Source organism: Sinohyriopsis cumingii, chromosome 6 (assembly GCF_028554795.1).
Source record: "Sinohyriopsis cumingii isolate HCF-2022 chromosome 6, ASM2855479v2, whole genome shotgun sequence".
Classification (NCBI taxonomy): Eukaryota; Metazoa; Mollusca; class Bivalvia; order Unionida; family Unionidae; genus Sinohyriopsis; species Sinohyriopsis cumingii.
The window spans coordinates 80091193-80103231 of NC_142966.1; positions in this window are offsets into that span (position 1 = coordinate 80091193).

Below are 12039 nucleotides of genomic sequence, written 5' to 3' on the forward strand. Positions count from 1 at the left end.
CGCGGGGTATGGTTCTTGTGCAAAGAGTGGAAGTTTGGATCGTTGTATTCCTTGCAGAGACGGAGGAAGTGAGAGGGAAGGATCTTCCTCCTGTTTTTTTCTTGCTTGCTTCTTCTTTTTCTTCAGGTATCGGGGAAGGCTCACGATGCGCAACAGTAATAAAAGCCTGTTTTTTTCTTTCCTTTTTCTTTTGTTCTCGTATTGTTCGTTGCAGTTCTCGGTTTTCTGTCAGCGCTATTTGTCGTTTTTTTCGTTTTTGTTCCTCTTCTCTTTGCTTTTGTTATTTCTCTTCCTCTTGTTGTTCTTTATGCACCCTATTATAAATTGTTATCCCTTCCGAATAAATTTTATAATCAGTACTTGTTTTGTCTATACGATCATCTCCCACTCGATATTTTTTATACAACCCGTCATACCATGTGGCTCTATCTACTTTAGTATATTCGGGTTTTGAAATGTCACCTCTGGAATTAAATCTTTCGGCAGCAACTCACCAAAATTGGCTTTATCCCGCGTTGTTTTTAACTTATAACTTCGATTTTCTTCTATACCCGCTTCAGTAAAATTCTCCCTAAAATTGATTATCCTTTTTTTCTTTTTTGGTTTTTTAACAGCACCTACAGTTTGAGGTTGCACGGCAGCTATTTTTTTCAGCAGTTTCTTTTAATACCTGACTAAGACTTTCTTGTTTCTCTCCCGGTTCTTTTTTAGGCCCCCTAATGGGAGTTAAAACCTATCCAGTAACCGCAGTAACGGGTTTAAACAACTGTTCCGTTTCCGCTGCGTACTCAACTTGTGCTTCCTGTCGCGATTGCACATTTTTTTTTAACTGCTCTTTTACAGGTATATATTTCTTAAGTGCCTCTCCTCGCTCTCTGGCTAGTTTAGCTGTGTAAGATTTTGAAAATACCATTATTTGGTATAGCAATTTTTAATTCATAGCAGTAGGGAATGCGATATTCTCAACTTGTCACCGAATAATCGCGCACGTTCCTTCGACCCCCCCCCCAAAAAAAAAACCAAAAAAGAATAAGAAAAAACCATCAGTGGTAACAGGTTAGCCAATTTTTCATTGACAGAGTTGTCTTACGCTGAATATCGCGTTTTTTTATAAACGTTTTTTGTGATCTCGTAGGAAGTCTTATTTTGCGAAAATACGGGTGAACCATTTAGAGGTTGTTCTCCCTCCCTGCTGTTTGAGTCATATCCCTTGTAAATTTACGCAGGCTATGTTTTGTTAAACGCGATGATACTTTTTGTCTTGTCAAAAAAACAAAATCCTGAAGATTCCATTCCAAACAAACCCTGTCTAATAACCGCAACAAAGGAAGGACCATATTTTAATTTCGTCAAATCCTTACACAACAAACAATAATCATACTATTCCATTCATGAATCTGTATTGTCGAATAATCTGGGGTTACTCTTTGATTAATAATAATAATAATAATAATAATAATAATAATAATGACAAAAATGATACTTATAATATCTTTTTGTAAAAGATAACTCAATGAATAGTCTAATCGTCCGTAAGACTTTATTTCCTTATACCTTAATATTTAATAGGCTACCAAATCATTATACATATACCTATAGATATAAATAAACCTATTTATTTTTAAAATGTCATCGTCATATACCCATCCATATGTATGCACAATAGTGTGCGTATCATTTTCTCACGTCCTTAACACACACACACATACACACACACACATGCACGCACATAAAACACTATTACTTGATATTTTTAGTGTGACAGTTCCTCGGCCGGTACTCCAACCATACATTCTGAATCTTTGCAACACAACATTAAGGAAAAATATTAATGCAAAAGTTTGTTTCTTAGAGGTCAACTAGTTAAGCCAGTACTCTTTTATACATTATTCTGTAATTTTATATTACTTCGGCACCACTTCTTTGTATTCTTATCGTTGCTGACCTCCAACAAGCTATGGGTCATATATACTGAAATAAAAGTCATTTGGTTACTGATTGTATAGTCTTATAACGGTAGTATTGTATTTTAGGGCTTGTACTTATGATTACAAAAGTGACAAAACTCTTATTCAATAGTTCCCAATTACCTTTAAGATTACCTAAACGACAGGGTGCTGGGGTGTACGTAGATGATGCTGGGGTAAATTCCACAGTCCATGAACCAAACATAACAACGTAAATGATATTAACATGCCTTCAACTTTGTTAAAATTGGTTGCTTCCAGACAAGACGAGACGAATTTATAATAAATCGATTAAATGATACACCATCGTCATAAAGTCTCTGACACTATTTGAATTCGAGAGGTTGTGAACTTTGTAAGTTATTGTTACGGCGCACTTAATTTAAACAGGCTGATTAAATACTTAAGTGCCTAAATACGGTACAATATATGGTCGATAAATTGAGATCAACATGAAATTGTATCAGAGTGCACTTACTCGATTGGGTAGAAAATATTTATAATAAGAGTGCCTCCCAAGGAGTCTTAAGCTGCCCCTTTTAGATTAAATGACCACAATAAACCTCCTATAGGTCCCAATTTGGGTTCATCAAAAAGAACGCTCCAAGTGCTGATTAAATCGTCACCCATATCTCATATCATAACACAGAAATAATTTAGGCGTCTTCATTCCGGCTGCTATAGTGGCGATGCACTTGATTAAGTAGTTAATCCGTATGGATATGATGGCTATGTTTTAAGGACCTGCTTTTTGTCCCCCAATACTGCAGACATTACCCAATTCTTTTGTTTTACTTTTTCTTGTAAAGTTCCCCGCAAAAAAAGACTCAATTTCTAAGTGAAAAACAAATTTCGGAAAAGTGATCCAGTCTACGCGTTACATGCACCCATTGCACATTGACATATCTACGCGTATTATTAACAGTTGGCTCTAAGTAATCAACGGAAAGGAAAACAAATTGTGTATAGTATATAAAATGAAGCGCTTGTAAGTTGATTCTTGTCTTCTTGCAAATAAATGGATATCACTTATAAGACAATTCTTCATAGATGTTTGCTCAATTAACACGAATTGTGTGATACTAATGACATAGGAAATTATGTTTTTTAAACAATCCTCGCTGATCAGTGTAAACAAGATCGCATAGCTGTTTTGCAAAGGTTGATACATAAACAAAGTTCTAAAATTGATAAACTAGGCATCCAGTTCGATGAATTTAATCAAATTTCCTAGATAGAAGGTGTACATAAACGTTTTGAAACTCAGGCCTTAAAGGAAAATCTGCCTTGAAACTAATTGGTGGAACAAAATAGCACGCAAAGATGGCAAATGTACCAACTATCATATCAATGTTTCGTGCGACAATTATAATACCTCTATCAGTCTAAAATAAACCATCAGCTAGACTAAATTTCATCTCTGAAACATGATTCCGAATATTTGGAAATATCAGCATTAAATCACAAATGTAACAAATAAGTGTTAAAAGCTAATCATATACATTGCTTAAGATATGCTGATTTCTTATATGAACCGATTGCTCCCCTCTCTTTTATTAAGTTAAGTAAATCTTTTCTTTTTGTTGAATTTACTGATATTGCTTTTGTACTTAAATCACATGAATCACTGGAAAGGAGAAGTTAATTTTCTTTAGATATTCTTTGAACTTCCACGCTACGTTTGAGACAATTATCAAATATGTCTAGATGTAGTATCTAAGTAAACCAATATGTTTGTTCACACAAATTCACCAATTCAACGAAATTTCACCTCGATATGATCTGGAACCTTGTTTATTTAAAATCGCGTGCGATTTGTGTTGTGATAAACTTTATGGACACACCCAACACGCATTTTAACCTAAGAACCGATCGAAAACAATACAGCACAAGCGATTGTCATTGGAATGGTCTTTGCACCAAATTCATCATCATAATCATATCATTTTGCTAGGCGCTGATATCGTGCGAGATCACAATATTAAATTTTGTAGGGAAAGAAAAATCTATACGGTCAGTGGGAACAAAGTATGAGAAAATCAGTTACCTTACTTAATCATTTGTATAAAATACTGGAGGATTGGGAGAAGGAACAATTTTCCTCCTCCAAATCCAGCGGAAGTCATATTGCCGCGTCCTTGAGAAGCTGTCGAACGAGCCAGAAAGATAACTTGTTGCGCTGCGGTAATAGGTCACACCAGTTCTAACTGACGTCTTTGGGATGAAATATCACTGTTAGAAGCTGGTAAGACTCGACTTTGACCTGTAGCTAATAACAGTCACGAAACAAATAAAGTTTCAGCTTCATATTTTGACTTTATATAAGGAATGCATACATTATTTTAAAATAATGATATTTTTGTTATTTCCTAAACAAACCTTCACATTCGTCTCTTAAAGAAAACAATAACTCATCAGAGGAACCCAATATTTCTCAAATGATTTCAATATGGAATACATGCAGTACCCTTTATGTAACCTGGTCAATCTTGTTTAGAAGTTGTGTATTTTTCTTTGTTTCGTTGTTTCCAACGTGGTCTTTTTTTCTGATCTTAGCGACAAACCTCGCTGTAGAAACTACACAGGGGCACATTTTACAACCAGGTAAAGTTAGGTCAAACTTGATAGTGTGCTTAGAATCCCAGTATTATTACGCCATAAATGATAACGATTTTTTCGCGCTTTGCAGTGCAGAGAGGCCACAGCAGAAAGATACCAATAGACCAAAACCTCCATCTTGCACGGCTGAAATTTGCTTAAGACACCGTATTCTGAAAGGTGAGTAATTCTTTTCTTGTGCCTACAATATTTTTCTCTTATATGATGTAGCTGCATAGCGATGGCTTTGAATGCTGTAGTTATTTCTTCCCGCGAAATCGAGGTTCTGTATATTAAACAAGAGATGATGATTGCAATCCAGTCTGGCGAAGCAATACGGCGCCCTGTGCGATGCAGACATGTGACATTCCCACCACAAACATCTCCACCTTCATTTAATATTCGCTGATAAGAAAGCTTGTAAGACTTTTATGTAAGGGTATGAACATATACAAGGTTTTTCATAAAAAGAGAAAAATATAGGTTTTGTTTCATTTTAGCTTCCTTTTCCGACTTTTGCAGCCCTTTTCTTTTCCGATTTTGCGCACCTCTTTAAACGGCGTTATGTGCAAGCGCACTGCTTGCATATAGCTTGCACCAGCCCTAACTACAATGATAATGACCGCAGGAGCGGTAATGAGGTTTTGGCGAAAAATAAAAATATTAATAATAATAATAATGCAAAAAGACAATGATTATAAAAGTGAATTTATTATGGACTTTTGAAGTTTTTAACGGCAATATCATGCTCATGGAATGAAAGATTGTAACACATATAATCAGCTAATCCGGGCTGCCTTGCTCGAGTACTAATCCTGACACCTTTAAACTGCGAACCAATCACTCTTCTAACTGAACTAACGCGTTTTCCTATATAAGTGGTGTTAAAAAAATAATTACTTACACTATCTCATGCAGCTATATCTGGTTTCATGGTTAGTATCTCCCCTTGAAAACACCAGAGGGCATATCGGTGCAACTCACTTCCGGATAGTTCAATAAATTAAGATGGCAGCTGTAGATCAAGAAAATGTGACATCCCGCTCAAATTATGCAAGCAAGATAGATATCTCTCTATCTTAAAAAGAAATTCTATTAATATTTGATCAAATGTTTTTACATCTTTTATTTATATTTTCACTAACATGCGCCCATTTCAGAATTTCAGTATCTTTCCATTACTACCTTATGATCTAGTTTGTATTATTTGATTGTGCGAAAGTGTATCGCTGCGTAAAACGTTCTTGCAATTTATCTTGCTTGAAGAATAACGAAAATAGTTTTATGTTTTACAGCTTCAATCATAGCAGTTAATAGAGGTTGGACTGCAACTGCGATTACTTTTTCATTTCCTTCTTCTTTTTTTAAACATTCCTGCTTGACTGGATTCATCATCTAAGGGTGTTGTTTTACAGGCTTAGAATCTACAATTTCAACATCATGGTAGATTTTGTTTGTACTAGATGAAACATCTGGTAACTGCTTCAAATCATTTGTATGTGTATCTAGATGAGGGTTTATTGTACAGATTATTTAATATTTCAGAATTTAAAAACTGGTTGAAATAACGCCACTTATTTAAATCGTCACTGTGTGGGATAGGATAACTACATTTACTGAATGATGTATATGGCTCTTTCGATACTCCTTTAATATATTTGTATGACTGCTGGCGGAGGGATTTTAGTTTCTGTCTCTCACGTGTGTTGACATAATTTAAATCACTTCATAACTTTAGAAGAACTATAGTATCATATCTGAAGAGGATTTTTAAGTACTGTCAAGAGAGATAGGTCTTTATCTCCCCGTTGATTAGTTCTTGCCTTTGTAGTTTTAGCCTGCCTTGTTTGTATTTTTAGTGAGTACACTAGAGATTACATCTTGCTACTTCAAAATCAAAGACATAATTTAAAATATTAATGTTGGTATATACTGTAAAAATAGTTTTTTCTTCTAACAATTTAAATGGTCTATGGACAATAAGTCCACAAACTATTTAAAACAACTAAAATTGGGCAATTGACAAATAAAACAAGATCTACAATATTTTGAAAGAGCACTTTTAATTTCTGGCCGATACAATGGTGTAAGATTTTGTGAAAGGATTTATTAACTCCTATATGACAAGCCAAGGAAGTTTCGTGAGCTAAACTAAGAATTTTCTGTCTATACGACTTAGGACAACAGTTCTATAGCTCGCTGACCACTCGTCACCAACGGATAAATCAGCTGATTTCCATTCTCTCATAAGGACCCTATTTTCACAAAAAAGAAAGTACATCTGCAGAATCAGCTTTGCTAACAGCCCTCTGAAATAGAAAGGAGATCGCAGGATCTTTTGCTTTTTCGACAAGTGATTTTTGTTTGTCGCCCAGATTAGAAATAAGAGTATTAAAAGGGAAACTCATTTTTGATCAGTATATTTTGATTGATCATGAATAGGAGTAAACTTTATCTCATCAAAAGCATAACCAATACATATGTCAGCCAGAGGAATAATTTCCTGATCAACTTAATTCTCAAAAGATTTTTTTGACATAGCTATAGTAACTTCACAATCAATGAATACAATCTGCATTTCATTTTCAATTGGAGAAACAATAAGTGATACATAACCTATCGACATGAAAGGTTCATAATTCTCCATAATAAAATAAGATTGGTTTGCTTGACCGTACAAATGAATTGTTTTCAATACTTGACAACGATCTTGCCATCTGAAAAACCAGCACATTTGGAATAGCGCTATCTTTATTATGTTTCTTATTTTGTAATCAGAAATAAAATGCCTTAATTTACAGCAATAAGTGCACGTAGGAAGAAATAACGATATCTGATCAGTTTTATCAAACGTTTGATTCTTACAAGGTGTGCCAGACTGAAAAGTGTAAATAATTGCTTGAGCCTGATGTGGTTTCTTACTGGTTTCGTACTAATCATCTGATGAGATGAAGACTTCTTAATAAATTAAATTTCCTGAGTCAAAGGATATTCGTCATAAGAACGAGCAGCAAAGTATCTTATCTGTGTTCATTAATGAAATTTTTTATGTCACTATGGACACAGTTATTGAACTCTTCAATTTATATGATTCGTTTAAGTTTTGTCATACACTTTATCAATCTTTTTAGACTTACACCAAATGTGAAACAGCGTTTTTTTGTCCCTAGTAAACTCAAACTGTGTTTGTCTACTTTCTGTTTAGCTATTTTTGAAACTCTATCGAGATGCATCAGGTACAAGCTCATAACCCTTCTGAAACTCTATCGACATGCATCAAGTACAAGCTCATAACCCTTCTGAAACTCTATCGACATGCATCAGGTACAAGCTCATAACCCTTCTGAAACTCTATCGACATGCATCAGGTACAAGCTCATAACCCTTCTGAAACTCTATCGACATGCATCAGGTACAAGCTCATAACCCTTCTGAAACTCTATCGACATGCATCAGGTACCAGCTCATAACCCTTCTGAAACTCTATCGACATGCATCAGGTACCAGCTCATAACCCTTCAAGATACATGTCTTGACCAAGTCATAATCAGCACGTCCTTCTACGGAAAGTGAAGTAAAAAAAATCATGAGCCTCATCAATACGTGCACTTTCTAATAATAAAGTAAGGCGCTCTCATGGCCATTTTAAATTCTCGGCTATTTTATTTAAAACGTAAAATGTATCGATATACATCTAATTCTTTAAAAACGGTAATTAGTCTAGTATATATTTTTCGTGAGTGTGTTGTTTTATGCTTGCCAGTTCTAATTGTTTTAAATTTAATTCCATTTTCATATCTGTTTGTTCTTCTTGGATTTGCATCATCATTTGCCGATCTTCCTTTGCTCATTTTTCCTTTTGTATATGCAATTCATCTGCATCTTTCTTCTCTTTCTATTTGCATTGTCATTTCGATTTATTTTCCTTCTTTTTGAATTTGTCTATCTCATTCCTCAGTTCACTTAGATCATAAAAGTTTCGTTTACAGCTTCTCTAGTCTGATTTCGAGTCAACCTTTATTTATTTCAGATTCATGCTATTATGTTTATTTATCATAGATCAATCAGAATCGAAAACAATATAATCGTTTTCTGTCTGTCTTAGAGGGTACCAAAAAGATTTTTACAAGCTTAGAAAATTAGTGCCTTTCAGATAAAGAATAATTTCAAAATTCAAGCAAAATTTCCCCTTGTATGAATTTTTACTGATTGTGCGGAAGAAGCCACCTTCATTTGAACTATCTTAAACAATAAGTTTCATATTTGGACTGAGAAGGTAGTGGTGAGCAGCTCTTAACTAGAGTGGTTCCATCTAAGCTTTCTCTCGAAAATGTTAATATAATCGGAGATTTATGTGTCGGCTTCATATTCTAGAAACATACAAGGAGACTCTTAAATCTCCGATTCCGTGTGACAAATTTCATCAAATTCTTTTCATAGGGAAAAACTTCCATAGAAACAAAATAGCAAAGAACGGTCCATGTCAAAATCCTAAGAGGAGGGTATGTTAAAGCCCATAGGCGGACATCTTATGTAATTTCGCTTTATGGGCATTTAACAACTACGATAGATTTAGCCTGCCGTCTGCTCGAAACTCTCGACATGAATTTTGTCTGAACTTTGTGCGCTGTTTGATCAGATGCATGGCCAAAAAAGTTACAAAGAAGGGATAACACTAAAATAAATTAAAAGTTCGCTATAGTCCAAACCGATGACTGAATATTTCTTCTCTGCTTTATATAGCCGGTACCTAAAAGGAAACCCTTGTTTGTTAGATTTGGCTCGACTACTTTCACCGCAGCTTATTTAATTGGTCGAATTTGACCTTTGGTAATATTGCCAACAGATTTACTCAACTGTTATTTGCATTTTGTCACTGTGTGAAGGGTGAATAACTTCATGAAAAAACATTAGTGTGTTTGTCATAAAACAAACTTTAATATTCCTCTCTAAATGATAGCAGTAGTTGGTTTGAAGAACTCAATAGTTAAGTGATTTTATTATGACTAAGTAATCAATCTGATGTCGCCGTTGTGCTCACCTGGTGGGGAATATATCGAGTACACATGATATAAAGCACAGTCTTTCACTTGCTAGCTTTCTAATCATTTAGTTTGAGAAATATTTTGTTCTCAGTAGCAATATAAACAAAAGTAGCACATTCTTGTTCCACGTAATTGCTTTACATGGATCCTGAAATATTCCCAAACTTACCTACATCTGAATGTGGTACTCTTCTTCCAAACATGTCTGTATTTAGTTTGTTCCCATTGTAGTGTGTTTTGATATCTTAATGACAAACCTTGCTGTAGAAAAAATGTACAAGGGTGCTATTTGCATTGTTGTGTGGTCAAAGAAGATATAGAGACTCATCAAGCATGGATGAAGAAGATCAAATAATACGTTTTCTGGGAGGGGACAGTTACCTTTTGTAAAAACGTTATTATAATTTTTCTTTTATAATATGTGGCGTCATTGCGATGGCTTTGAGTGAGTTTCAAATCATTATTTTCTTTCAATTATTTACTTTCCGCGAAATCTGTAATTCAAATAAGTGGATGATGATGATGATGATGATGATGATGACGGTGAGGTGTAATTATCGTAATGAAGGTGATGACAATAAGGGTTTGGGGAACGGTAATAATACCAAGAAGAAGAAGAAGCTAAACAAAATGCGTTTATTATAATAGTGATTCGTTTGGGGGCGTCTGTTTTTTTCTTTTTCTTTTTTCTTTTATTCTTTTACATTAACTGCATTTTATTATTAAATGACGGTATCATTATCAGGAAATGGTAATAAATACTTTTCTCAAGCTCACGCAGAACAGCCGAACTAGTCTGTTCTGGCCTAGGCGATTATCAAACTTGCAACCCTTAAATCACAAATGCAACGCTATCACAACTGAGATACTGCAGATTCCGCACACTAATAACATCTGACAATGACCAATATGATGATTATGTGTGCACTTTTTATAATAACACTAATAGATTAACAGTACAATTTAGGACTAAATAAAAAGGATGCATTTCCACTATGGAAGCATATAGCAGAGAAACTGGATGAGAAGAGAAATGGCGTCGTTAGGGTGGAGGTACTAAATAATAGACATAAAGAAAAGAAAACTACACGAGGAAAACTATTATTTTGAATATTATTGTTTACACTGCAAGACACCAGCACAGTTAATTTCAGATTTTAAAAATAAATTATTGCGTGTTTAATCCACCAAAGTTAGGATTAACGACAGCAGGATCAAATAATGCAACGAATCACACTTTTTCAAAGTAAAATAAAGTATACGTTCCATGGATGTGTCGAAGAAGATTAAAGTATTTGCAATTATACGCGTGCTATGGAGTCTAAGTTTCAGAACAATATATGGAGCGAACCATGCAAGCGCTATATGGAATAACTTAGCAGGCCAAGAGACAATCAAATATGTTTCGTCGATAAAGAATTATCAGAATAACGGCAGGGGCAAGTCGTAAGTGGAAAAAGAACGAGGCGTAGCCGAAGAGACTCCCGTCCCACTTACTCCCCACAAAAGTGGAATGAATGCAAGATAACCACAGAGTTTCCGAGAGGATGCTGTCTTCTTAGTTGGATAGGAACTTTCGAATTGCAACAGCTACGAGCTTTGCCATTGTGCCTTAATCTTGGACTCCGTCAGACACAACTCTGCTTGTTTAGCCCAACAGTCACCCTCACGATAATTAATGATCCACACCTGAACAAAATTATTACCAAAATATGCCAAACAGGCACAAAGAATATATAGAGGATATTTGCTTGAAACGAGTGAATAACGGATATATTTCATCGAGTGGATGAAAAACTCAGTATTTTCACGAGTGGCGAAGCCACTCGTGAAAATACTAGAGTTTTTCACCCACGAGATGAAATGTATCCGTTATTCACTCGTTTCAAGAAAATATTCTTTTTATTTCATGCTCACATACTTTTGGCTACCTAAAGTTTGTGACACAGTGAATTGGCAGATTTCTTACGGTAATGTCAGCTGTTTACCGTACATGTTCTGCTGTGCTAAGTGTACCTGCGCACAAAATTAGTTCCACATCAGATTCATTAAAATTAACTGACATTTCCAGAATAAAAAACTTCAATTTTCAAGGATAACAGGCAGTGATTATTAATAAGAATACAACCACAAGTAATTCATCAATGTATAATTTTTTTTTATTAGCGCGCAAGAAAATATTAAAAAAGTTAAACCAAAGTGAAATTGACGAGACGCCATTTTTTAACATTCGAATCGGTGATAACGGTTAGTGAATGAAGTTGAATTTGGCTAAAATAACAAGAGTACAGGATCATGTGAGAAACTTTAAAACATATATGCAGGATCTAGTGGACATTTCAAGTGTATTTTATTCACTGTCGGTGTCACTGGAAATAATACGTCTCCATTTCCTCGGCTGTGAAGACACACTCCCGCTGCTCCTCGCA